At 36.8% G+C, this 25,888-nt stretch overlaps 1 protein-coding gene and 1 long non-coding RNA gene across 4 annotated transcripts in view; one reads left to right on the top strand and one right to left on the bottom strand.

The window, feature by feature from the left end:
- Positions 1-25,888, bottom strand: part of TMCC1 (transmembrane and coiled-coil domain family 1) — a 239,070-nt gene that overhangs the window by 96,894 nt on the left and 116,288 nt on the right. The gene's annotated exons all lie outside the window — the stretch shown is intronic.
- On the top strand, positions 19,648-21,753 carry LOC106560074. The gene is made up of 3 exons (XR_005374562.1): positions 19,648-20,082; positions 20,235-20,284; positions 21,394-21,753. It is a non-coding gene; the product is annotated as an uncharacterized LOC106560074 (long non-coding RNA).

Raw genomic sequence — 25,888 nt, 5'->3', positions numbered from 1 at the left:
GTGTGACACTGTGGATGGAGACATGTACATTCAAATACAAGAATCAAGGCCTTCATTGGTTGGGGTGAAGGAGGTATGCAGGGAAAAATAATTAGAAATGGAAGATAATGCCTAGGCTTCTGGTCTTAAGCAAATAGTTTCACAGGGAGTGATATTTAATAAGAAACATTGTAAAAGGGGCATATGGGTGGCTCAGTCAGTTAAGAGGCTGCCTTTGGCTCAGGTCATGATCCCAGGGTCCTGGGATCGAGCCCTGAGTCAGGCTCACTGCTCAGAAGGGAGTCTGCTTTCCTTCTCCCTCTCAACCCCCCCACCCCACTCATGTGCTCGCTCACTCTCTCTCAAATAAATAAATAAAATCTTAAAAAAAGAAAGAAAGAAAGAAACAAACACTGGAAAGGAAGTAGGTTTGGGAAAAGAAAGGAGAAGGGAAAATGAGTTCATTTTTGACCATGTTAAATACTGGGTGCCTCTGATACAACCCAAAAAAAGATGTCAAGTAGGCAAATGACTCTTTTTCTCATTTCCCACACTCAATCCATTACCAAATCCTGTCAGGTCCACCTTCAAAATATAACAAAAAATCTGTCCACCTCTCTTCATTGCCACATTTAAATACCCTACTACAAAGCATCATTATCTTCCTCCACAGTCTCTATGTATCCATTTTATTTTCTAGTCTTCACATGGTGGGCAGAGTGGTCTTTTAAAAATATTAATCAGGGTGCCTGGTGGCTCAGTCAGTTAAGCATCTGCCTTCAGCTCAGGTCATGATCCTAAGGTCCTGGGATGGAGCCCCACATTAGGTTCCTTGCTCCGTGGGGAGCCTGATTCTCCTAACCCTCCTCACTTGTGCTCTCTGTTACTATTATCTGTCTCCCTCTTTCTCAAATAAATAAATAAAATCTTTTAAAAATATATAAATCAGATCATGTTAACCTCTGTTTTTTTGTTAATCTCTATTTTAATCCCGAATGTGCTTCCTATGAATTTTAAAATAAAAACAGACTTACTACAGCCAAAAAATCCCTCCATGATATGCACCCTTTTACATCTTTTATTAATTGCTCTCACCTAGCCCTACCTACAGTGACGAGTTCCTCTGCTTCTAGGGAATTTCTTTTTTCATCAGAGAATTGCTCACTTTTCTTCATTCCCCTTTCCTCCTTCAAAACACAGGTCTTGCTCCTTGTCTTCAGATTTCAAGTATCAACTCTTCAGAGAGCTTTCCCTAACCACAATCTATCACATTACCTTGATTTACTGTCTTTGTACTAGAATCTGTAATCTTGTTTATTCCCTGCAACATAAACTCCATGAGAAATGAAACGCGTTTTACCTTTTTCACTGCTATACTTTGTATAGATGGTATACAGTTGATACATGTTTGCCAAATGAATTAACAAATAAATACATGAATAGGGCTCAGGGTGAGATCCTGGAGTCCCCGGATTGAGTCGCACATCGAGCTCCCTGTATGGAGCCTGCTTCTCCCTCTGCCTGTGTCTCTGCCTCTCTCTTTGTCTCGAATGAATGAATGAATGAATGGAACTACTCTACTTTCAGTTTAGAAGAAAAATCTTAGCTAGAGATACTGATTTAGGCGTCTTTCAAATGTGAATAACAAATAATGTCAGTGAAATACATTCCTCATGGAAAGTATAGAGAGAGAATAAAAGAGGGCTTAAAACAGAGCCTGGAGGAACATCAACATTTAAAGGATAAGCAGAAGAAAAGGGGTACCCCAAAAGAAGCAAGAAGCCAGCGCCAGAGAAAAAGGAGAAAAGCCAGCTAATCTTTCCAAAGTGCAAGATGCTGTAGAAAAGCAGTCTTTATTAGAAAGGGAGGTAAACTATGTATTCAATGGAGTCAGATATATAGTCAGCAAACATTTCTTAAGTGCCTACCATGTGCCAGGAACTATGTTATGCTATGGAGTTGAAATATAGGAATAAAGTTAACCAGAAAACAGATGAAACACTATTTAATCACTATTCAAACACTGATATAATCTTCTCTAAGTATGCTATGAGCAAGTCTCAATCTGATTCTTAATTATCACAACTGTTGAGAGAATTAAATGAGGTCTTGTTCATAAAGTGCTAAATATAATATCTGCAACACAAGAGGCACCCAATAAATCACAGCTACCGTTATTCAAATGATCTTCCCATCATGGATGAAAAAAAAATGTACAAAAAATACCAGTATACTATAACAATTTACAGTAACCTTCCTAGGGGAATAATCTGATTTAAAAATCCATGTCTATTCTAAGAATACTAAAGTAAGCAAAGGGATGGGGTTTTTTATGGGGAAACCACTGAGAGGTACCATCTCAAGGTTTTTTCCAACATTCCAGTTTGGTTTCAGTACAGGCAAAGTAGTATTTAAGTGACTGAAAAGTAGATTAACAGACTCATAGACTTCAGTGCACAGCTATTTATTTAGCTCCCCCCCTACCCCAGATATGACTCAGAGAAACACCACACACCTGCCTTCTCCCTCGAGAGAGAGGCTCCTTGGGTTTATCTTATTCTAGAACAAGACTTCTTGACTTTTCTAAAAGTAGACAGGTTAGAAGGAAAAGCACAGTATGACAGCCCAATTATATCTCATTTTTTGTGCTTTATTTTTTTAGATTATATTGTTTAATTATCCTCATAAGAGTCAAGAGATTTGCCTGTTTTTAAATAAAGAACAAAAGTACTCTAAGTTGAAAAAAGACAAATTCCTCTGAAACACTAAACAAGAAAATGCCAGAATGCTTCTCACTTAAATTCCAATTGGGAACATGAGGCTGAAATACCATTGATCAACAGGAACCTTTATTTTGCATGCTACACAATCCAACCCCCAACCGAAATGCCTCCTTCCTACCAGCGCACACTACTTTCCATTGATTTCCCTCTACTTTAGTTGTCGCCTCAACTCTAGCGATCAAGGCTCCAGTGATTATCTTCTGGCCAAAGGAAAATTATTTTCCTTGTTTCTCTTTTGTTCTTCTCTAACAGACTACTAGTTATTTTGTCCGGACCATGTGGGCAGCAGGGCTACAGGCCTTCTGCCAGTCACACATGCTTAGCAAGCAAAAGTAAACAAGACATTCTTCTAAGCCGAAACGTTCTAAAAGGAAACCACAGCATTTAAGTTTCTGAATATTCTCAGGTAAATAGTCTGTTTACTAGACAGAGTGCATTAACAGACAATGGTCTGGGATAAAAACCAACCAATTCAAAATTTAAACACAGATCTAAGTTTTTCTTTACTATTAAGGCCAAAAGAACATGAAATTGGAAAGTAATACCCTAATCGTAACTCAATCACTATGCATTTGTGCTTGTGCCTCTGTAAGGCTAAAGATACTTTTCCCTTTCTGGCCTTCAGACCAGGTAGAATTTTTAATATCGGATCTCTTTGCAGTACAGCATAATTGCTAGAAGTATAATATTTTCTCAATATTAATAAGGTCCCTTTTAAACAATTATTAAAACAACTTAACTCCATCCTAACAAGGTTTTGTTCTGTTGTTTGTGGGTGTTTTTTTTCTTTTGAGACTCTAGCATCAAACAACTGCTTTTTGATTTGGCACCTTATTCAGAATTCAATGACTTGCGGTAGAAGCACATCTTCCACCGTAATATACAGAGACTACCTAGCAGCAGTAAATCAACTAAGTGGTTGATCATGTGCTTATTGGTAGTAGAAATTAAAAACCAAGATGTAATTTCCAGCTTTAAACCCCTTGTCAGATTTTACTTCTAAGACAACATTGCAAAATTTAAAAATGTCTCATATTTTAACTTCATTTCCCACACAGGGCTAAAGTCAAGGAAGTCTCTTGACATAATTTTTTCTGTGTAACAACCATAATGTAAAACAATCATAAGGTCCTTAACAATATATATATATATTTTTTAAAAGAGACAGAGAGAGACGGAGAGTGCACACACAGGTGGAGGGAGAGGAGAGAGTGAAGCTCAAGCAGGCTCCATGCTCAACTTAGAACTCAACTCAGGGGTCAATCTCAAGACCCTGAGATCATGACCTGAGGTGAAATTAAAAAGTTGGACACTGAACCAACTGAGCCACCCAGGCACCTAGGGTCAGTCCTTATCAATCTTAAATTCTTTCTCTAGGTTGCATTCTCATCACATATACTCATCATTTTACTAAAAATTCTCTTTCTAATATGGTATCCTATTTTAAAGATGTAAAAAGGTATCATTTGTGGTACATTTTTGGTGGTAAGGGGGAATCAGGGAAACCTCTCTCCTTTAAACCACCCCAGCTTTCAGATATAATTAACATATTATGGCACATTTAACTTTGCATAGTAGTTGGTTCTTTAATATCATGGGAAATATCCTCACACAGTAGTGGTTATGTAATTAAGTTACAAAAAGAACATACTCGGGATCCCTGGGTGGCGCAGTGGTTTGGCGCCTGCCTTTGGCCCAGGGCGCGATCCTGGAGACCCGGGATCGAATCCCACATCAGGCTCCCGGTGCATGGAGCCTGCTTCTCCCTCTGCCTGTGTCTCTGCCTCTCTCTCTCTCTCTGTGACTATCATAAAAAAAAAAAAAAAAAAAAAGAACATACTCAAAGTCTTCATGATGAAGATTTGCCTCTCTGAATTCCTTTTAGATCTTAGCAGATCAAATGGCCTGAAGAATAGGAAATATGAAGTCCTACCTTTCCAAGTAAAATGCCAATCATAACAACAATCTACATCTTAAACCAAAACGGAACAATGTGCGGTAAGGTAGGACTCCTTTTGGGAAAAGGAGGTTTGATCACTTAATAGTTTCAGTAAGGACTAAGGACTAAGGTCTAAGGACTACTTCTGGCACCAATGATGATACATCCTATAAGTCAATTACTTCATCTCTCTAAGCAGCAATAAGATGAAGATAATACCACTTTAGCACTTTTATCCCTTGCCTGTCATGCCAGAATAGTTGTTCAATGATATTTCTGGAACAACAATAAAAAACTTTGGTCTGAGTCCACTGCTGGACTGATGTCTGAGACCATTGATTGTATCATTTCAATCCCCTTCTCACTGCCATGTTTCTCAAAGAAGCTGCCCACACTTACTAATTTCATTTCTCCATTCCATATTCTACACTTTGTTACTGCTGTTATCTAGCTTCCATCACATTCTACCGAAATTTCTCAGTAAGATTTTGTTTTGCCAACATAATGGAAAAAAACAGTAAACTGAAAAGGTCAGTCGAGAACTTAGGTTCAAGCCATCAACTTGACATTTACAAACTTTGTATATTTAAGCATTTCATTTGTAACACTGAGCATCACTTTCCTCATTTGTAAAATTAATGGATTAGATGACAATCTCTAGGATGTCTTCCTTTACTAAATCTATAGTTGTATGAATAAGTTCAGTCAGTCTTCACTTTAATTTCTCTTTGGCATTTGTCACTCGTCACTACCTTCACTCCTTTATTATCCACTCAAAACCCTTCCACTCATGACTTTAAGTGTTACTTCTAAACTAACTTCATGATCATTATCTAACCCTAAATTCTCTATTTCCAAATGCAAAATCTCTTCATTTAGCCATGTAATCTTCACCAAAGATATAATATACACACTCAAACTTGCACTCAAACCAACAAACCACCCATCAGCTTGCCCCAAATCTCCTATTTTCTTAACAATTAAAATCCTCATTACCCAGAGTCTTGGCTTAAAATCTGGGTCTTCCTTCTTTCATCTCAGTTTCAGTAAATTCTGTTGATCTTTATTCTAAAAAATGGATATTCGCTCTTTTTAAATTTCATCATTCATGACTGGATTACTCTAAAAGCCTACTACTTATTCTCTCAATCCTAGTCTGTTCACTCTCCAAACTATCCAGTATTCTCTTGCACTGTTCCATATGGTAACCACTAACTATGGCAATTTAAAATCAAATATTAAATTAAAACTTCAGTTCCTCAGTTGTACAAAGTGCAGTTTTTCAAGTGCTTAACAGACACATGTGGCTAGTGACTATTATACTGGATGGCACAGATATAATTCCATTCTCACTGAAAGTTCTATTGTAAGGAGCTATTACCTTAGACAAAAAAAAAAAAAAAATTAAAGGACTGATTTGAGGGAAAGTTTTTTTTTTTTTTTTTAAGATTTTATTTATTTATTCATGAGAGACACACAGAGAGAGGCAGAGACAGAGGCAGAGGGAGAAGCAGGTTCCCTGCAGGGAGCCCAATACGGGACTCGATCCTCAAATTCCAGGATCACGCCCTGAGCCAAGGCAGAAGCTCAACCACTGAGCCACTAAGGCGTACCAACAACAAAGTTTCTTAGCACACTATTTACATCATAGGTTTCCATCTACTTAAGAACGTGGGCTGGATTATTAACACTAAACAAAACCAGTCTGAAATCCTTATTCTGGCATCTAAACCCTCCACACTTGGCTTCACAAAACATCTTCATACATTTTCTTTGCTAAATTTGTTGGCCAAGCAGTTTTCACTAATTATGTAGGGCACTATGCTCTCATTATTACATTCATTCCTTCAATAAATAAGCAAATTGTAGGAGACACTTCCAGGTTTGAGGGATTCTGCAGAGAAGAAAACGTACAATAATGTTTGGAATGATTCATTGTTCCCTCTCCTCTCACTGGTTCTCTGCCTATCTGTTTTTGAAAGCCCATCTCCTTCAAGCTCTCCTAGCTTACCTTTCCCTTGGTAAGCTCTCAGAGCACTAGTATATAGGCCACATTTGGACACAATTAAATAGTTTGTCTTCTTTCAAGCTTTATCTTCCCAATCAGAATTTAAACTAAAGGAATTTGGTATTTACATCAGAGAGAAAAAGACAAAATTAGTAAATGATATAGTATATTAGAAAGTAATAAATGCTAGAGACAAAACAATAAAGCAAGGGGATATGGTAGTTTTACAGTGCTCAGGGAAAGTCTTGCTGAGATGATTGGAAAAGATGACATTTAAGGAAAGATGTGAAAGCAATGAGCAAATGAGTGATATAGCTAACTGGAGGAAGAACATCCCAGGCAGAGGGTAAAGTACATTGCAAACGTTCTGAGGGAGGAGTATGCTCTGTATGTTCCAGGGATGGCAAGGGGGCCAGTATAGTGGAAATGAGCAAAGGGGAGAATAGAATATGACGTCAGAATTAACAGATAGACTCTGTAGGCGACACAGGGTGAATGAGAAAGCAAGACACTGGAGGGTTTTGATCATAGGAATGACATCATCTGGCTTAAGTTTTATTAGTATCACTCTGTCTCTTGGATGAAGATAAACTCTAATGGGGCAAGCATAGATGCTGGAGGACTAGGACTAGTTAGAAGGTTAATACAATAATATAGATGAAAGAGGAGGGTAGGAAAAACCAGAAATAGACATATTTAAATATTTTAAAAATGGAAGCGGGAGGATCTACTGGTATATTAGGAATGAGAATGAGATATCGAATCAAAGATTTTAGCGTGAAGCATGGAGATGCAAATAAATGAAAAGGAGAAGACCAAGAAACCAGGGAGCAGGGAGGATACCAGAAGCTTTTGGACAAATTTTGAAATATCTACTAGACATCCTAATGGAGATGTCAAGTAGGCATCTGAATATACAGGTCTAGAGTTCAAGGAAAAGATCAGGACGATAAATGTACATTTGAGAATTGTCAACATATAGATGGTATTTAACATCATAAGACTAAATAAAATCACTAAGAAAGCAGTATATTGGACTGAACCTGCATTGCAGTATTAATTAAAATCAAGAAAGGAGACTGAAACTGAAAGACCAGTGAGGTAGGGGAAAACCCTGAGTGTGGTATCCTGAAAGCCACATGAAAAAAGTATTTCATTGAGGATACACCCTCCAAGTACCAAATGTTGCTGAAAATCAAGGTAACAATTGATCATCGATTTAGTAACAAAGGGGACACAGGAGATCTTGGCAAAGCACCCGCGAGGGACTGATACTAAGGAAATGAGTAACACCTATGTTTTGAAGTCTTCAAAGCTGTAGAATTAGAGTGGTACTGATAGACGTAATAATCTCTCATTGCTTACTCCTCCTTTGACCCCTAGGGGGAACTATTTTTTTTTGGTATAGAAGGAGTTGGAAAAAAGAGAGAGGAGCGTCTCTTGGGTATGTTGTGTCATCATCTTTTCTATACTTTTCTGGTGGTTGCTGAGTACCATTTGATTATCATATGAGTTGTGGTATGTTATTTCTTACTATTTGGAAGCTAGGAAAAAAACCTCCCATTTATAAGCTAAAGCATTATACTTAATAACTTTTAAAGGTAAAAGAAAAAATTTTCAAAATCTGTGAATTTAACAATCAGAATGGGAATTCCATGTAGGCTGTCCCTTAAAACCAACTATTTTATACTAGCCTTTTTGTTCTTTCCCTTAACCTGAGAAATAGGCAAGGTGGTTCTTAAAGCCACTATCTTCACAACTTAACAAAGTCAGACACAAATACATTTCTACTGTTAAAAAAAGGACTGAGTTAGGTTTGTCAAACCTAGTGACAACTCAAATATTGTGTTACTAGTCTCTTGGGATGAATGAAACATGAATCCTCCTGTTTTTCAGGTTAGCTAGAGTCTGAAAAGTGTCATATACCTAACAGTCTCTTTATTATCTAAATATCTAATGTATTTGCTCACTGAATAACAGAGAAAGGAAATTTCATTAGGATGTTTCTAAGTACTGATGTTTATGTAGGAGTCTAAATGACAAAATCTACAGGGGCACAACTTTCTAAATCTCAAAATCTAGGAAAAATGCAGTCAGACACAAAAATTTTTCCAGTGGTCAGTACAGCTCTAACATTTATTTTGTGATAATTTTCACACACAAGATACAGCACTTATTAAAGGTGGTAGATTATCATCCCTTGACACAGACCTTTATTTATAAAAGGAAGATGGGGAGAGAAGCCTCTATTTTCAATATGCACCCAAACAGAAAAAAAGGACTGAAAGCCACGTTAGTTGTCCTGAATATTTTTTTTGTCCTGAATATTTAAAAGTACTTGACAGTTGTAAAATGTGGTGTGAAATATTACCTTATATTTAAGAGTTTTAAATACCATTCCAAATATATTCATATCCATTGTCTACTTGTTTCTATGAGGTAATAAGAGTAAACAATATGCCATTTTAAGATTCAGGAACTAATGCACAGAGAAATTATTTATCTAAAGTCAAACAATCAAAGAACTCTGAGTTTCTACTTATGGGCTCTTTTCATCATATCAAAAAGATGAATTTAAAATGTAAATACCTGGGACACCTAGGTGGCTCAGTGGTTGAGCGTCTGCCTGCAGCTCAAGGTGTGATCCCGGGGGTCCCAGAATGGAGTCCCACATCAGGCTCCCCATAGGAAGCCTGCTTTTCCCTCTGCCTATCTGTCTCTATGTGTCTCTCATGAATAAATAAATAAAATCTTTAAAATAAATAAATAAAAATGTAAATACCTACAAGAACCAGGATAAGGCTGCCAGTTAATTGCCATTTCTGATAAAGTTTGGTATCTACGAAGAAGATAATATTAGCAGATATTCAACAAATATTTGGTGTCTACTATATGGCAAGTCTTATCAGACATGAGATTACTCTGCAGGAGAGGGGAGGCTGGAGTAAAAGTACCCAAGGTAGGGATGGTGGCAGTAGAATGGAAAGAGATGAAAAGAAAGTAGACAAGGAGATTAGCCACTTTTTTTTTTTTTTTTTTACTGTTCTTTGTACTTAAATTCATTCATGAAATAATACTTATTTAGCACTTATCAAATACCAGATACTATTCTATGTTTCTGCATGAGTGAACAAAAGAGATAACTATCTTTATCATAAGGTTTACACTGGGGGGCACACAAAAGAAAGAAAAATATATAATGTATCAGATGATACTAAACACACTGGAGGGAAAAAAGAAAATAAACTGAGGAGGAAGATAAGAGTTGGGGAAAGGGTGTGTGTGTGTGTGTGTGTGTGTGTAAGAAGTAGTTTGCTATTTTAAATAAAGAAAACAGTCAAAACCTTGCTGAAAAGGTGACCTCTGAGCTGTGACCTCAAAGATGTACAAGAGCAATCCATACAGATATAGATCTTCCTTGACTTATGATGGAGTTACATTCCAATAAAGGCACTGTAAGTTGAAGATAGTGTAGGTCAAAAATGCATTTAATATACCTAACCTACGAAACATCATAGCCTAGCTTAGCCTACCTTAACTGTGCTCTGAATGCTTGCATTAGCCTATAGTTGGGCAAAATCATCTAATACAAAATCTATTTGATAATAAACTACTGAAGAGCTCATGTAATTTACTGGATACTGTACTGGAAGTAAAAAACAGAATGGTTGTAGGGGTATAAGATACTTCTATCAGTTGGTTACCCTGTGACTGCGACTGACTGGGAGCTACAGCTGCTGCCACTACCTAGTACCACACAAGAGAGTGCTATACTGTGTGGATGGCTATCCCAGGAAAAGATCAAAATTCAAAATTCCAAGTACAATTTGTATTGAATGCTTATGGCTTTCACATTATCATAAAACTGAAAAATCACAAGCTGAACCATGATAAGTCAGGAACCACCTATATTTGGATGAAGAGCTTTATAGGTAGAAAAAAGAATAAATGCAAAGGAACGGAAGCAGAACTGTGGTACATTTGAAAAACAGCAAGGAAGGGGTGCAGCTAGAGTGGTATATGTAAAGGAAGTGAACAGTAAGAAATGAAGTAGATGTTCATCTTTACATACAACCTACTATCTCCATTTACTATGCTCCAAGTTCTTTCCAAGTTGGAATATATACAGAATGCATATTATATGTTCTAAAATTTCTTACAGTTGTAATGGTTGGGTGTTATTGAATACAATGATGAATAATAACATCATTTCATAAGACTCAAAACCCAAATAATCATTCACCACTAGCTACTGAGTAGAATGGGTCAGATTTCCAATTCTGTCCAAAGAGAATCCTGTTGAGACGAACCTTTGTGGCTAGTTTCCTTTTTTTTTTTTTTTCTGAAAAGATTCTATTTATTTATTCATGAGAGACACACACACACACACAGAGGCAGAGACAAAAACAGGTTCCCTGCGGAGAGCCCAATGTGGGACTCAATCCCAGGACCCTGGGATCATGACCTGAGCCAAAGGTAGACGCTCAACCAGTGAGCCACCCAGGTGCCCCTGTGGTGAGTTTCCTAAGTTTCAACACAAACATACTCTACACCAAAAAGAGAATGGGAAGTTATACTCAGGTTTTGTTTGTATCATTTCATTGTATATCTTCAAATAATTAAAAGAGAGGGAAAAAATATTAGGCAAGTATATTAAAGAGTTCGCAGCTAAAACTCCACAAAGTGATAATATTAAATGATCCATATATATTATATATCTCAAAGACAGTTTTCTAGATTTCCCTCTCTGTTCACTCCATGGAAGTTAAGCCATTTAGGCTAGAACTCCATTACCCTGGTTAAATTTCCCCATAGAAAATATAAATTATCAGATTAGATTTTGAAAGGATGTTCACATTAGAATTCCCTAAAAAAAAAAGATATAAAATTTTCAGTAAAGACAAAGTGATCTGCTTCTTAGAGAACACCTGATAGAACAAACTGAAATTTAATGGAAATTTTCTGTGTTACCACAGGCCAAGTCTATTTACATTACCTTCTTTTTAATCTACATGTTTTGCAATAGGGTTCTGTTACAGGTCTATGAGTAGAGCAGAGGCTAAGTTCTAACTAACCCCAGGGTGTCCAAAAGGGCAAATTTTTCTTTTCATTTTCTCATGTAAACCAAAATGATTAAGAACAAATCAGAAATAGTTCCTATTATTAAGTATCACATGCATATTCTATATATAGACATGACAAGTAAAATGTGTTCCTGTCTTTATTTTTTTTTTGTTCTTTTTTTTTTTGTTCCTGTCTTTATACACCATTCCTAAAACATGCTTTCAAAATAGTTACGATTAATTTAGCCTAAACAAGTTCATTTAAAGGATTCTTAAAAGGTTAGTGATTCCATACTACAAACTTATGTGTTACACACAAAGGTTATCTTCCAGCTGTGAATAATAGCTGGATAGTTAAGAGAAAGTACCAAGCCTAGAAAGATACCATTTTTCAACCATTAACCTTTAAGTAAACGATTAGCAATGTTTTTCAATGAAAAATAATGAGCCTGAAATTCACTTCTACATTTTGAACTTTTAAAACATTTGACTAGACCTATTATTTCAGAAATACATACATACACACCACGTATGTAGTAAATAGTTTTAAAAAGTAAGTCTACCTTCCACCCTCAGCCCAAGTGTCCCAGGTCCTTTTTCAGAAACAATCACTGTTACCTATCCAAAGATAGTCTCTGTACATATAAAAGGGGGAGCAGGTATATGTGCATATTTTAAACTATATTTTTAAAGAACAGTCACTTCTTTTCAAAAATACTCATGGAAAGGGACATCTGGCTGGGTCAGTAGGAGGAGCATGCCACTCTTGATCTCGGGGTCATGATTTCAAGCCCCATGTAGGGTGTCGAGATTACTTAAAAATAAATAAAACTTAAAAAAAATACTTATGGGGGCACCTGGGTGGCTTAGTCGGTTAGGCTTCCAACTCTTGGCCTCAGCTCAGGTCTTGATCTCAGGGTCCTGAGGTCAAACCCCACATTGGGCTCCACACCCAGTGTGAAGCCTACTTTAAAAAAAAGAATTTATTATTTATGGAATAAATTTATGGAATAACAGAATAATGAAAATATCACCACCTTAAATTTATACAGTACTTTACAGTTTTGAAAGCACTTTCAAGTATATTTGTTCACTGATCTTCAAAACTAACATCCCTTGGTAAACATATTTCTACTTCAAAGAATCATCTAATTGAGTCATTTACTATATCCATCTCTCTTAGGAAAGTAACACTCAAATCAACCCCAAATGAGATTAACTGAAGAAACAAAAAAAAGCAACACACATCCAAGGAGGTTAACTATCTTTTGTTGGTGGCATTATCTGCTTTCTCAGATCTACAGTCTATAATTTACTCTAATTTTTAAAATTTCAACTGGCATCAGTATCACGGAAACATTTCAGAGTTACCATACACATATTTCTACATTAGTTCCTCTATTTTAGCTTATTATTGCCAATATATTTGAATATGAAAACCATTCTCTATTCCTTACCTATTCCCACCACATCCATAACACATGGAATTAATCCTACTAAGGGTCTCGTTTCATTAACATAAGAGCAGTATCAATCTTCCTATTTTGGTTCTATAATACAACAATCCTTCCATGCTGATGATACCACTAGTTGATTTAGGCCTCCTAAAAGTGGATTAATGAGTCACAAGAAGATGTAGCACTTAATTTCTGGCTAAATACAAACACCAAACATTATATTTCCAAGTATGAAACCAGCTGATGTCAGGGCACCAACATCCCTCTCTCTGAAACAAATAAAATCTTAAAAAAAAAAAAAAAGAAAAAAGAAGAAAAATAAACTAGTTGATGTCTGAAGTGATGGAGATATGATTAAATGAAAATGGCATAGGGCATTTGGGTGGCTTAGTGATTGAGCATCTGCCTTTGGCTCAGGTCGTGATCACGGGGTCCTGCACTGGGCTCCCCACAGGGAGCCTGCTTCTCCCTCTACCTATGTCTCTGCCCGCTGTGTCTCTCGTGAATAAATAAAATCTTTATTTTTAAAAAAGGCATTAAAAAAAGATGTTGTGCATATTTCCATGACTTAAAAGCATCCATCCAGTACAGACTCCCTTGCCCATATATTTCAGGTTTTAAATTACATATAATACTCCACTGTACCCATATAGTACATTAAAAAGGTTCAAAATATATTTTTTAAAACTGTGGTAAAATCTTTTTTTTAAGAATTTATTTATTTATTTATTTATTTATTTATTTATTTATTTATTTATGACACACACAGAGAGAGAGAGCCAGAGACACAGGCAGAGGGAGAAGCAGGCTCCATGCAGGGAGCCTGATGCGGGACTCGATCCCAGGTCTCCAGGATCAGGCCCTGGGCTGAAGGCAGATGCTCAACTGCTGAGCCACCTGGACTGCCCTAAACTGTGGTAAAATCTAAGTAAAATCTACTATTTTGGCCTTCAGAACACTTTCCAAAACCAAACAGTTTTCCAAACACTTTTCCAAAACACTTCAAAACACTTTCCCTAATTAAAATGGAAGTGAAAGATTCCTCCTCCTTTAAGTGGTAAGAATACATTCATAGGAAAATTAAGTAAGTCATATATATTATTTCAAGTCATAATCCCCAAAGAAATCAGAGAGAAATTCAAAAGAAGGGGCATCTGGGTGATTCAGTCAGTTAAACATCCAACTCTTGATTTTACCTCAGGTCATGACCTCAGGGTTCTGAGACTGAGCCCCAAATCAGGTGTGGAGTCTACTTGAGACTCTCACTCCCTCTGGTCCTCCCTTACCCCTCTTAAATGCCTACTCTCTCAAAAAAACTTTTTCCAAAAGAAACTCTTTTTGAAAAAAAGTTTATATTATGAACTCAAATTATGATCAATACCTCCCTAAATCTTAAGTTTCTTTTGCTGATACAAAACTGATACCAAATGGTAGGACACTACCAACGTATGAAGGGCAAGAATAATGTTTTTAGACAATCATATTTTCAAGTGCTCTACAAGTGTGGATTAAATGATTTCAACAAATCAATGGCTGAACTGTGTGTGTGTGGGAGCCCACAAGTCCTATTTCTCAGTCATTCATGTTTTCACAGGCCAACTCAAGGTATACTGTATGATTTTATATTTTATGTTTTCTTCATATGAAAAAAAGTATTTCAAGATTTTATTTTTTTAAGAGAGAGAGAGCACATGTGCAAGTGAGAAGCAGGGGAAGGGGCAGAGGGAGAGGGAGAAGCAGACTCCCTACTGAGCAGGGAGCCCTATTTGGGGCTGGATCCCAGCTCCTGGGATCATGACCTAAGACAAAGGCAGATGCTGAACCGACTGAGCCACCCAGGTGCCCCTTAAAAATTTTAATATAGCAAGAGAGAACATTCAAATCAAGGAAAAAAATGTGGTATGAACTGAAAAAGCATCAAGGTATCATTAATTTGATGTTATTTTAATTATCTTTGTTTGATATGGAGAGTACATTTTGTGTTGCTATACCTGTCCTAAAGAACTTCAGCCTCTCATGAAAATGTTAAAAATAAATGTGAACCCCAAACTGAGATAGCACTTTAGTTCCATATCGGGAAAATTAAAGTCCAAGTTATCTTAGAACAAACTGTACAGCATTGTATTTCATGTTAAAAGGGTCAGGAGGAGATCCCTGGGTGGCTCAGCGGTTTGGCACCTGCCTTTGGCCCAGCGCATGATCCCGGAGACCCAGGATCGAGTCCCGTGTCGGGCTCCTGGCATGGAGCCTGCTCCTCCCTCTGCCTGTGTCTCTGCCTCTCTCTCTCTATGTCTATCATAAAACAAAAACAAAAACAAAAACAAAAACAAAAAACAAAACAAAAAAACAAACTTTAAAAGGGTCAGGAAACATATATTCACATTTTCTTACACATGTATGAACAAACACTAGAAAGATAAATGAGAAACTGGTTACCGAAGGAGGTAGGGATATAAACCAGGAGAAAAGACAGAGCTGGAAGCAAGGTTTCACAGGTAATTTTTTTTTTTTTTTAAGATTTATTTGTTTGAAGGGAGGAGTGGACAAAAGGAGAGGCAAGGGAGTGGGGCTTGATCTTACAACCCTGAGATCACAATCCTAAAATCACGACCTGAGCAAGGACCAAGAGTGAGACGCTTAACCAACTGTGCTGCCCAGGTGCCCCCATAGTAGGTAATTTTTAATTTTTGAACTTATAAAAATCATTACCATTCAAAAGTAAAATAAAAGGGTATAATATTTTACTGGAATAATCTATCTTCAAACCATTTCTCAAAGCCCCCTGAGCTTTTATCGTACCTCCTAAAAAATTGAAGTTCCTGCAAAAAAGGGAAAAGACTGATTTTCTATTACCCATATAAAAGATAGGGAAGAGGGGAGGTTAGAGCCAAAGTTACTTAAGACCTTCTGAATGTGTAACTCATTGTATTTAAGCTCTTTAACATTATTATAGAAACTTAAGAGTAACTTTTTCTCTTTCATAAAAGTTCTTTTAAAAAGGTAGTACATTCTAAAGGTTCATAAAAATGCATGTAGTTAACTTCAACCTACTAAATTAAATATGGCTTTATTGAATCAACTATCTTATTCAAACCAATGTTTCTCTGGCCAAAGAAAAAGAACTTCAATTGCAAGAAACACTTACCAAGTTTGACTGATAAATTTAAACCCTATTGGACATTAATTTCAACCGCAGGGGAAAAGAGCTGCTCTAAGAAGTTACGCAAGTGTCTTACTATACTATTTTCTATAACCATGTATACACATATTGGGAAACATCAGAGACCATGACAGTAGAATGACTAATACACCAGAAGCTCATGGAGACAGTTGGTGTGGGGAAACAGAATGGGTTTGGAATTACTAAGTTTGAACCTGACTCTACCCTCCTGATTTGGATAAATGACCTAACTTCTCCAAATCTGTTCCTTTAGTGACAAAATGAAGCTGATACCACCTAACTTGAACATCTGTTGGAGAATCACATGATAATCCACATTGGCAGGTTCCAGATTATTCTGACTGGCTCATGCAGAGCCTTGGGGCAGAAAGAAAAAGTTTCGTTAGTACATATGTTTAAAGTCACATGTGAGAAAACTATGTAGAAAGAAAATAACCTAAAGTGACAAAGAAAAAAGAGGAATTTTCTGGGAGTCAGGTAACTGGAATCTAGTCAAAAAGAATTATTGAACATATCTTTTTAAAAATGAAGCTTTTTACTTCATCTATTTCTTCATTTACTTCCTCCTTTTACAAGTTCAGATGTGAACATGTATTAGCCAACCTAGAGGAATCATTTGAATACTCTAGAGAAAATATCCGGTTTAAGTAAACATGGCTATCAAACTTAAGATAAAAATAATTTAAATTAGATATTAGGTTTAAAATCACTGCAAACATTTATAAATATTTCCTTTCAAAAAATTTCCAACAGAATTTATAGATGATCATATGAATATTCTTTTTTGTTAAAATAGGAAATTGCTTTTAAAATATGAGATCATCTTAAGACATTTCTATACTTGTGGAAGATTATTTCTTATTGGCAAAAATACTTGTTACTAAAGTTGTAATCATATGAAATTGCTATTATTCAATTTTTATTATTATTATTCAATTCAATTGACCTACAAAAACCTAATTTCACTTTCAGTGTTCAATCTCAAGAAACATATGGGTTAAGCTGAAAAGACAGAAGAGAGGTACAGTGCATTCACTGAAATTAAAAAAAGAAAACTGACATAACTATTCATTTCTCCTTCATATTTCAGCACCTAAACAGATTGAAACAATTAATATTATTTCTTCAATTCATTATTGAACAGATGCTATATTGAGGGCATGTGATAGAAAACAAATTTCCTTAGATTTGGCTCTAACCATTCAGTATAGGACCCAGAAACCACATTAAAATGGAGGGGAGGAGTGACAGAAAAGAGGAGTTAAAGAGGTTATTTCTTTTAATGTTTTATATAATGTACTTTTTATTTCTTCATGTTCCAGAGAAGACTGTTCCTAATTCTCCCAAAGTGTCTTTTCTATAAATCACAGCAGGACATATAGCATAAAGTGAAAAGCATGAAGTTCAAAAAAATAATTGGAAGAAAAATATTGGTAGCAAAGCACCTACACTATTTGCTAATTAGAAAATTATCACCTGGAAAAAAAAAAAAAAAGAAAAAAGAAAATTATCACCTGGCTCTGAACTATTTCAGACACCCTTGTGCAGAATAATTACTGACCTGAGAATCTACATATCTGCTTATTTTTATTTATTTATAAAAGATGTTATGTATTTATTCATGAGAGACACAGCAAGAGAGGAAGAGACATAGGCAGAAGGAGAAGCAGGCTCCCTCCAGGGACCCTGACGCAGGACTTGGTCCCAGAACCTTGGGATCACGATCTGAGCCAAAGGCAGATGCTCCACCACTGAGCCACCCAGGGGCCCCCATATCTGCTTTTTAAATGTACTACATATTTGGAAATATATAAACCAGAGGTTGTTCAAAGAGAAACAAAAAATGATTCTTTTACAATTGCTTAGAAGAAATTTGGGGGCTTCTTGGCCCACTACCCCCAACACAAATAGTTAGACTTGGGGGAAGAGAAGCAAGGGAAATTTATTTTACTACTTCTAAAAAGCCCATTAGGCTTGGGAATCCAATGATAAAATTTGACACGTGGATGGGCCAAAAGCTTTGCTCATTTCTGCCCCGAGTGCACACTTTCTACACTGAGGTCACTTGTGAAGAACTAAAACATCTTCTCTTTAGATAATAACACATTTTAGGATTTAACAATTCTGACTAACAACCAAGAAAGTGAAGCATGCCTACCGATTTACCATTTGTTTAAGTTTCTCCCTGCAGAGAATGAACTGCAACACAATTCAGCCACCAACTTCTAACTTTTTTGAATAGGCTTTTTAAAGAACAGAATGATTTTTGAAATAAAGCTCAACTCTCAGCACACCTCTTTCCAAACTAGTTCCTGCACCAGCTATAAAAAGAGAGCTCCACGACTGGGTCAAGAGAGGGCTGGCCTCCGCTGGAGCTGATTTAGAAAATCAGCAGCCCCTCTTCCAAGAGAGCTTTGCCTTTTTTTTTTTTTTTTAAAGTTTGAATTTCTTAGGTTAAAAGAACTTTTCCCTCAAAGCTGCACAAATGGAACCTGCTTTCCAAGCAGAATTCTGTAAAAAATTGATTTGTGAGCCTTCTGGTTACTGCTTTTCACAGAACTCCTTCATTAAGTATGCAAATTTCTTAACATGACCACTCACTTTAACATTTTCATGCAGGTCTTGCTTATTTATTTTTTTTTGGAAGTTTTCCCCAGTTTAAAACTAAATTTTGTACAAAAAGTACTGATTCCACAGACCAATAAGGCTTTTCTTATCTCGGTCAACAAGCTGCTAGATTAATTGCTAATTAAAAATGCACTTTTTACCCACTATTGTCTTTCACGCACACTCCTTTGGAAACTGTATCTCAGAAGCCAACTATAACTTCCACCAAATTCACAGATGACAGGTTTGGTTTTAGGGGAACAAAATCTGGAGTTGCCGGTGCAGTCAGCCTGAAACCTTTGTGTCTGTCAGACGAAAGAACAAAAGGCAGCGCTTCCTCCCCCAACCCCTCCTCAGCTCTGGAGGAAGGCAGGCTTGACAGAACAGTTCTAGAGAAAAAGGAAACCATGCGGAATCTAGTGAGTTTCCCCTAAACACACACACAAAGCTACCCAAGCTACCCACCTTGGATAGCTGCCTCCTGAGGCTAAAGCGTTGAACCATGGTCACCCTGAGTAATCTTCACACAAAGCAATCCACGAAGGGAAGGGTGTTGTGTTTTGTTTTGTTTTTAAAAAACAGCTTCTTGGAAAAGTCGGTGGCAAAACATTTTGAAGACTGTCACAAAAGTCCAAAGAATTTCCCTGGGAGTCTTAGCAAACTTGGAACCACTTCATTGTTCCATCGGGAGATACTGCAAAGCCTACGTCGGAGAGGGCGGGCGGACCCGCGGCAGGGAGGGGCGGAATCCCGGAGCTGCTGCGCCCAGTGCCAAGCTCGGTTGGACTTCCTGTGAGTCAGCCGTGAGGGTCTAGACAGAGGGACCACTCCTCCTCTCTCCACCAAATCCTCAGCCCAGGATGCCGCTGTGGTGTCACCTAAGACTCCGGGGGGCCGAACCTGATGTTCTGGTCGGTATGGGGCCAGGAGTGGCGCACTGGGGTTAGAAAGCATCAGCTTCAAGCAGAAACCTGGCAACCGCAGCAATTCCTCCCACCAGAAAGCCCTCCCAGTGGAGGAGGTCTCCTGCAAAGAGTGACATCCCCTTCTCAATCTCCACCTCAGGTGATCTGCTGGGTAAAATGGTGTGAATAAAAGGAGGTGGCAAAAAGCCCCTGCCTGTACCAGCTCTGCTCGAGGAGACTCCTCCCAGCTGGGCTCGGCAGCTGTCCGGCTTTGTCTAAGGTAATTGGCCAAGCCTTTCCTCTTATTCACAGGGAGGAGTCCCGCCCTGGGAAGGAATGTCAGGTGCAGAGACGCATACTTGGTGAGTGACTTCAACTTCGTTACAGGGTGACTTCAACTTCCTTACCAAGTTAAACAAACTAGGGCTGCCTCCTGAGCTAATTGACTTCTCTCATTAAAACAATGTAATTTAAAAAAATTTACACACATAGCAAACAAAAGGAACAGGTCAGGGTGAATTAATGTAGGTAAAGAGGTATGAAAATGATAATCCTAAGGGCAGTTGCAAAGATAAAATATTTTGCTATCATTTGCCAGTCTCTTCCTGTTTGATTCTGCTGCCAGACAACCAATGTAAGGACAAAGCATCATTTGAGTGAAATTTCCATTCTACATACTCCTCTCTGAATTGTTCATGACTCCTAAGTGATTTTTAAAACTGACCAGGGCAGAACTTGTTGGTACATATTAATTTTCCTTGCTCTAGTGATTCTCAATCTTGTAAGTATGATTACATCTTATGCTACATATAGACTTTGCTGGAATGAACCCACTATGTGCAGTCCCTGTGTTAGGCATTTCACATCTATCATCCTATTTATTTCTTAAACACCTCTGTGAAATAATATCCCAATTCTTCAGATAAGTAAAGCAGGAATATTCTTAAACATCAGTATTATTATGAGAAAACCATATAGTGTTACTATTTTTTTCTTTGTGCAAAAAAAGTGAAAAAAGGGTTTGAAAAGACAAATCTTTTATACAATGGTTATTCTCAATTATGCTCTTTTCACACACTCCAGTTTCCAACTATCACCAAATATGATGCACAATTTTAAAAACCTCACCTAAAATATCACACACATATTTCACAATATCTTTGGAAGAGTAGGAAACAGATTCGAACAAGTAACAGGATGCCATAGCTCCAAATAAATCATTCTAACCAATTATATATATAAATTAAGTGGAAAAGGGTTGAATATATTTAAACTTTTTGTGAAATTCCAAAGGTAAGAAAACTTTAATCAACAACTATGACTAAAAAAAAGGCTCCTTTCACATCTAAGGCTCAGAGTAACCTAATATTTAAACTGACTGAAATTTAAGTCCAAGTGAAAGGTAGGCTGACAGAGAACCTGAGTTCTGTTTATGTTTTGTTCCTTGTTTTGTTTTCTTTTGTTTTTAAAGGGTAAGAATACTAGTACTTCCAACTTTTCCCTACAAGAATGAAACCGAAAACACAGAAAATTTCTCCTGGGAATGAAGAAAGACCTAATGAGATGCTGGTGTGGAAATAATGAAGTTCCTTAGAGAAAGACATACTGTTTTAAATATAAACATGAGGTGTTTCTGATATAATCAACTGGAATCCTAGATAATTGCTAGATTGCAAAGAATTGCAAGATTCTTTCTAACCCACACCTCCCAAAGAAAGGAAAGAAGAAAAGGAATTAGAAAAAACTGGGATACTTGGGTGGCTCAGCGGTTGAGCGTCTGTCTGCCTCAGGGCATGATCCTGGGATCCTGGATCCAGTACCAGTCCTGAGTCCCACATCGGGCTCCCTGCAGGAAGCCTGCTTCTCCCTCTGCCTGTGTCTCTGCCTCTCTGTGTCTCTCATGAATAAATAAATAAAATCTTAAAAAAAAAAAAGGAATTAGAAAAAACTGTCAAAAGTCTACATACCTAGATACACAGAAAATGTCAACTATGAATTGAACAGGATATAAATCCTCAAAGTCCAGATACACATAAAAAGACTTACAGATTAAAAGAATGGTGTCTTCATTCTGGGAGGAATTTACTCATTTTTTTGTCTATTAAAATAAACACAAACCTCTAATTGTTCAAATGCAACAAGACCTATTAAAAATCATTTGAGTGTATGCATGCAATCCAATCATTGATAAGATGACAAAAAACTAAAAAGAACTTCAATAAACATAGCTGTTAGGAGAAAAATTAGAATCCCTGAATATGATCTATTTTGAGGTGTCCAACAGCAAAGGATGAAAATAGTAGACCAAGATAAAAGGTTATGAAAGAATAGCTAGAAAGACAGAAATGTATAACCTAGAGAAAAATCAACAGCTCTGCAATCATTCTTTTATTACTCCAAGACCTGAATAAACAATGTCCTTTTCAGTAATCTGTGAAAATCCACAACCCCCATACTGTATGTGGAAACAGACAGGAACTGTCCATGGGCTTCTTAATCTTTTTGGATCACACACTCTTTGTGGATCTGTTAAAAGCTATGAACTCAGTCACAGGAGTGACATACACGAAAATCATGAATGGACATACTGTTTTTTTGACACAATTCCAAATGGTTAATGGATTCCCCTAAAGCTTATCTACATACCTCATTTTAAGAACTCTTGTTTCCTTGGGGTGCTTGGTGGCTCAGTGGTTAAGTACCTGACTCTTCATTTTGGCTCAAGTCATGATCTCAGGGTTGTGAGATTGACCTCTGCACTGGGCTTTCAAGGAATATGAAGACTGCTTGAGATCTCTCTCTCCCTCCTCGTCTGCCCCTCCCTCCCCTGCTTGCATGCTCTCTCAAAAACAACACAAAACAAAACCCCACAAACTCTTGTTCCATTCATAAATAAAAACGAGATGAACATCAATCACTAAGCAATCCTGTCTTATGTTTTCCATCATAGGTAAGAGTTCTAAGTTGATTTGGGAAACAGAAAAAAAGTCTGCCTTTGACATATTGGCCCCAGTTCCCCAAACATTTTCCTTGTCAAATAATCCACTTCCAAAGCCACAAATAGTCTTTAGGAAATGGTATTTTATTTGCCTTAGTTTTTATTTTGTAGAAAAACAAAGAAAAATATTTTATTCTCCTTGTTTTATCCATATTCATCATCTCTAACCCCACACTAGGGATAATATTAGTACTTATCTTATTATACACTGTCCTGCATATGTATAAATATATGTAAGTCTGTTTGATTTAACTAAAACTATACTGCTTTCTGATTTGCTTTATCACTTAAAAAGTCCAAAACAGAAGCACCTGGATGGCACAGTCAGTTAAGCAGCTGACTCCTGGTTTCAGCTCAGGTCGTGATCTCAGGGTCATAATCTTAGGGTCGTGAAATTGAGCCCTCTGTCGGGCTCCACACCAAGTGTGGAGTCTACTTGGATTCTCTTCTTCTCCCTTTGCCCCTCACCCACCTCTCTAAAATAAATAAATGTTTAAAAAAATTCCTAAACAACAACAGAAACATACAAATACCTTGGATAAATATTTATAAAACTTAAATAATCATCCCAATTTAGCTGGTTTCTATATTTGAAACACTTCTCTCTCCTCCTTTTGTATCATCTTCATTCTTAAAATTCTGTATAAACACATTTTTAAATAAGTTGATATTAAAGTTGTATACTACTGAATATCATGTAGTACGAACTGCACTTTTATAGAGAAGTAAACTAAAATTCAAAGAGGTTTTCAAACCTGCCCCTAAATCACAGAGATATTATTAGAGTTGGTACTAGAACTAAATACAAATTTCACTACATTTGCTGTTTCCATTACATACTTCCTATTTTTAATAATTTAAAACGCACTAAAGACAAACACTACTTAAGACATTCATGCAGTAAACTTTTTTTGAAACTGAATAATGATTCTATTTAAAAAAATGTGAACCTTTACACTTTGAGTCTCCCCAAAGCTTGGCACAACTGAAGTAATATGCTTAACAGTTCCTTTCCCTATCTCCTTGGTGTCCATTCTTGTAAGAGAGTAATAATAAATAAATCATATTGTTCAAACATCATTGTGGGTTTTAACCAGAGTCCTGTGATAAACCAGAAGTAACAGCAGCCAGAAGTAACAATGCTAGCTAGCTACCAGTCAATAAACAAAGCATAAAAATTTAATGGGCTTTCATTATCCAATGCCACGTCATTTCAGAAAGCCCCCTTTCATTCATGCACTAAACAAGTATTTTATGACACCCTTTACTTTTAAGGAGGTTACATTGTAGTCAGGAAATAGAAAACATAAACAATTGTCATTAATGTGGCAAGTGCTGTAATAGCAGGAATAGCAATGGAGTGATGAACTTTCATGGGACAAAAAAAATCTTAAGCCTGGAGTCTTTAAGGTTTGAGAGGAATTTTGCAAATGGACAAAGATGGAGGAGGGCATTCCATGCAGCAGAAAAAATACAAGTTAAGGACACAGAAGTGTGATTCAAGTGGTAAGTAAAACTCAGTTTCTCACATTAATAAGGCAACATATTGTTAGCTGGCAGTGTTCAGAATTCTTTTGTTTGTGGAATGGGATTAACTGTAACGAAATTCAGTTATTCCTCCTTTCTAAGTTGCACATTTGTTTACCATTTTTCTATAAACTGCCAAATGAGAAATCTTTAACAAATAATAATGTGACAGGTTCTCTCTTTATAGAAGTTATGACTTTTATTTACTGTCTGCCTTTAAAGCAAGTAAGAAGGAAATCTACTTTCAAAAAAATTTAGTAAATAATGCTGTCAACCTTGGACTCCTATGGCAATTCAGGCCCCTTAAATGATATGGGATTTCTATCTTGCAAAAACAAATTTCATTTGGCAATCCCACAATAGGTAACAATACAGATACCACGTTTTATCCACATAGAACAGATTAAGTAATTTGTGTAGTTATTTATAAAAGTCCAAGCCACTGTCAATATAAATAACCCTGAAGGCAGTACCTTTTACTAAGTAGTAAAAAGATGTCGATGATCAAAAAATTTGAATACTTCTTATAGTCAATTCCATAACTAATTCATTGTGATGGCTGATTTAAAGAGCAGTCAACCACATCAAATAGCATTTTTATTTTGGTGAACTAGGCATGGCTCTTTCAAATATGCTAAATTAAGGTTGCCTCCTTTTTATATCAGCAGTGTCTTAAGAGTTTGCATTTATTTACCCCAAAAACCTCATGCCACGTATCACCTACAGTAAATGCATACAAGGGAGAGGGAGAAAAGAAAAGGTAGAAGAGGGAGACAAAAAAGAGTTTATGTGCTTACCAAGTGCCAAACAACTAAAGAAACTATTATCTATTATGTTGCAAAGAATACTACAATTGTAAATATGGAATAATTAAACACTACAAAAACAAGTCCTTAAAACAGTTTATAATGTATTCCAGGTGCTGGTCCCTGCTTTCCCTTTCCAGACTACTTTTTTTTTTCTTTAAGATTTATTTATTTATGATATATATATATAGAGGGAGAGAGGCAGAGACACAGGAGGAGGGAGAAGCAGGCTCCATGCAGGGAGCCCGACACGGGACTCGATCCCGAGACTCCAGGATCGCGCCCTGGGCCAAAGGCAGGCGCCAAACCGCTGAGCCACCCAGGGATCCCCCCTTTCCAGACTACTTTAAACTTAACACAAATTTCAGCTTACATGTCTGTACCTTTAGGAAAGCCTTCTCTATCAACCCTCACCAACCCCTTTCTCTACCTTACCAAATGATTCTTCCTTACTACACTGTACAATAGTCCTTCCCCTTAACTGTGGAGGATACTTTCAAGACCCCCCATGGATGCCTAAAACTGTGGATAGTACTAAACCCTATATATATAATGTGTTTTCCTAGACATACACATTTATGATAAAATTTATAAATTAGGCAGTTAGAAATTAACAATAACCAGTAACAAAATAG

This window comes from Canis lupus, chromosome 20 (genome assembly GCF_011100685.1).
Source record: "Canis lupus familiaris isolate Mischka breed German Shepherd chromosome 20, alternate assembly UU_Cfam_GSD_1.0, whole genome shotgun sequence".
In the NCBI taxonomy this organism is placed as follows: Eukaryota; Metazoa; Chordata; class Mammalia; order Carnivora; family Canidae; genus Canis; species Canis lupus.
The sequence above is the reverse complement of the archived record's forward strand: the minus strand, read 5'-3'. Positions and strand labels throughout refer to the sequence as shown.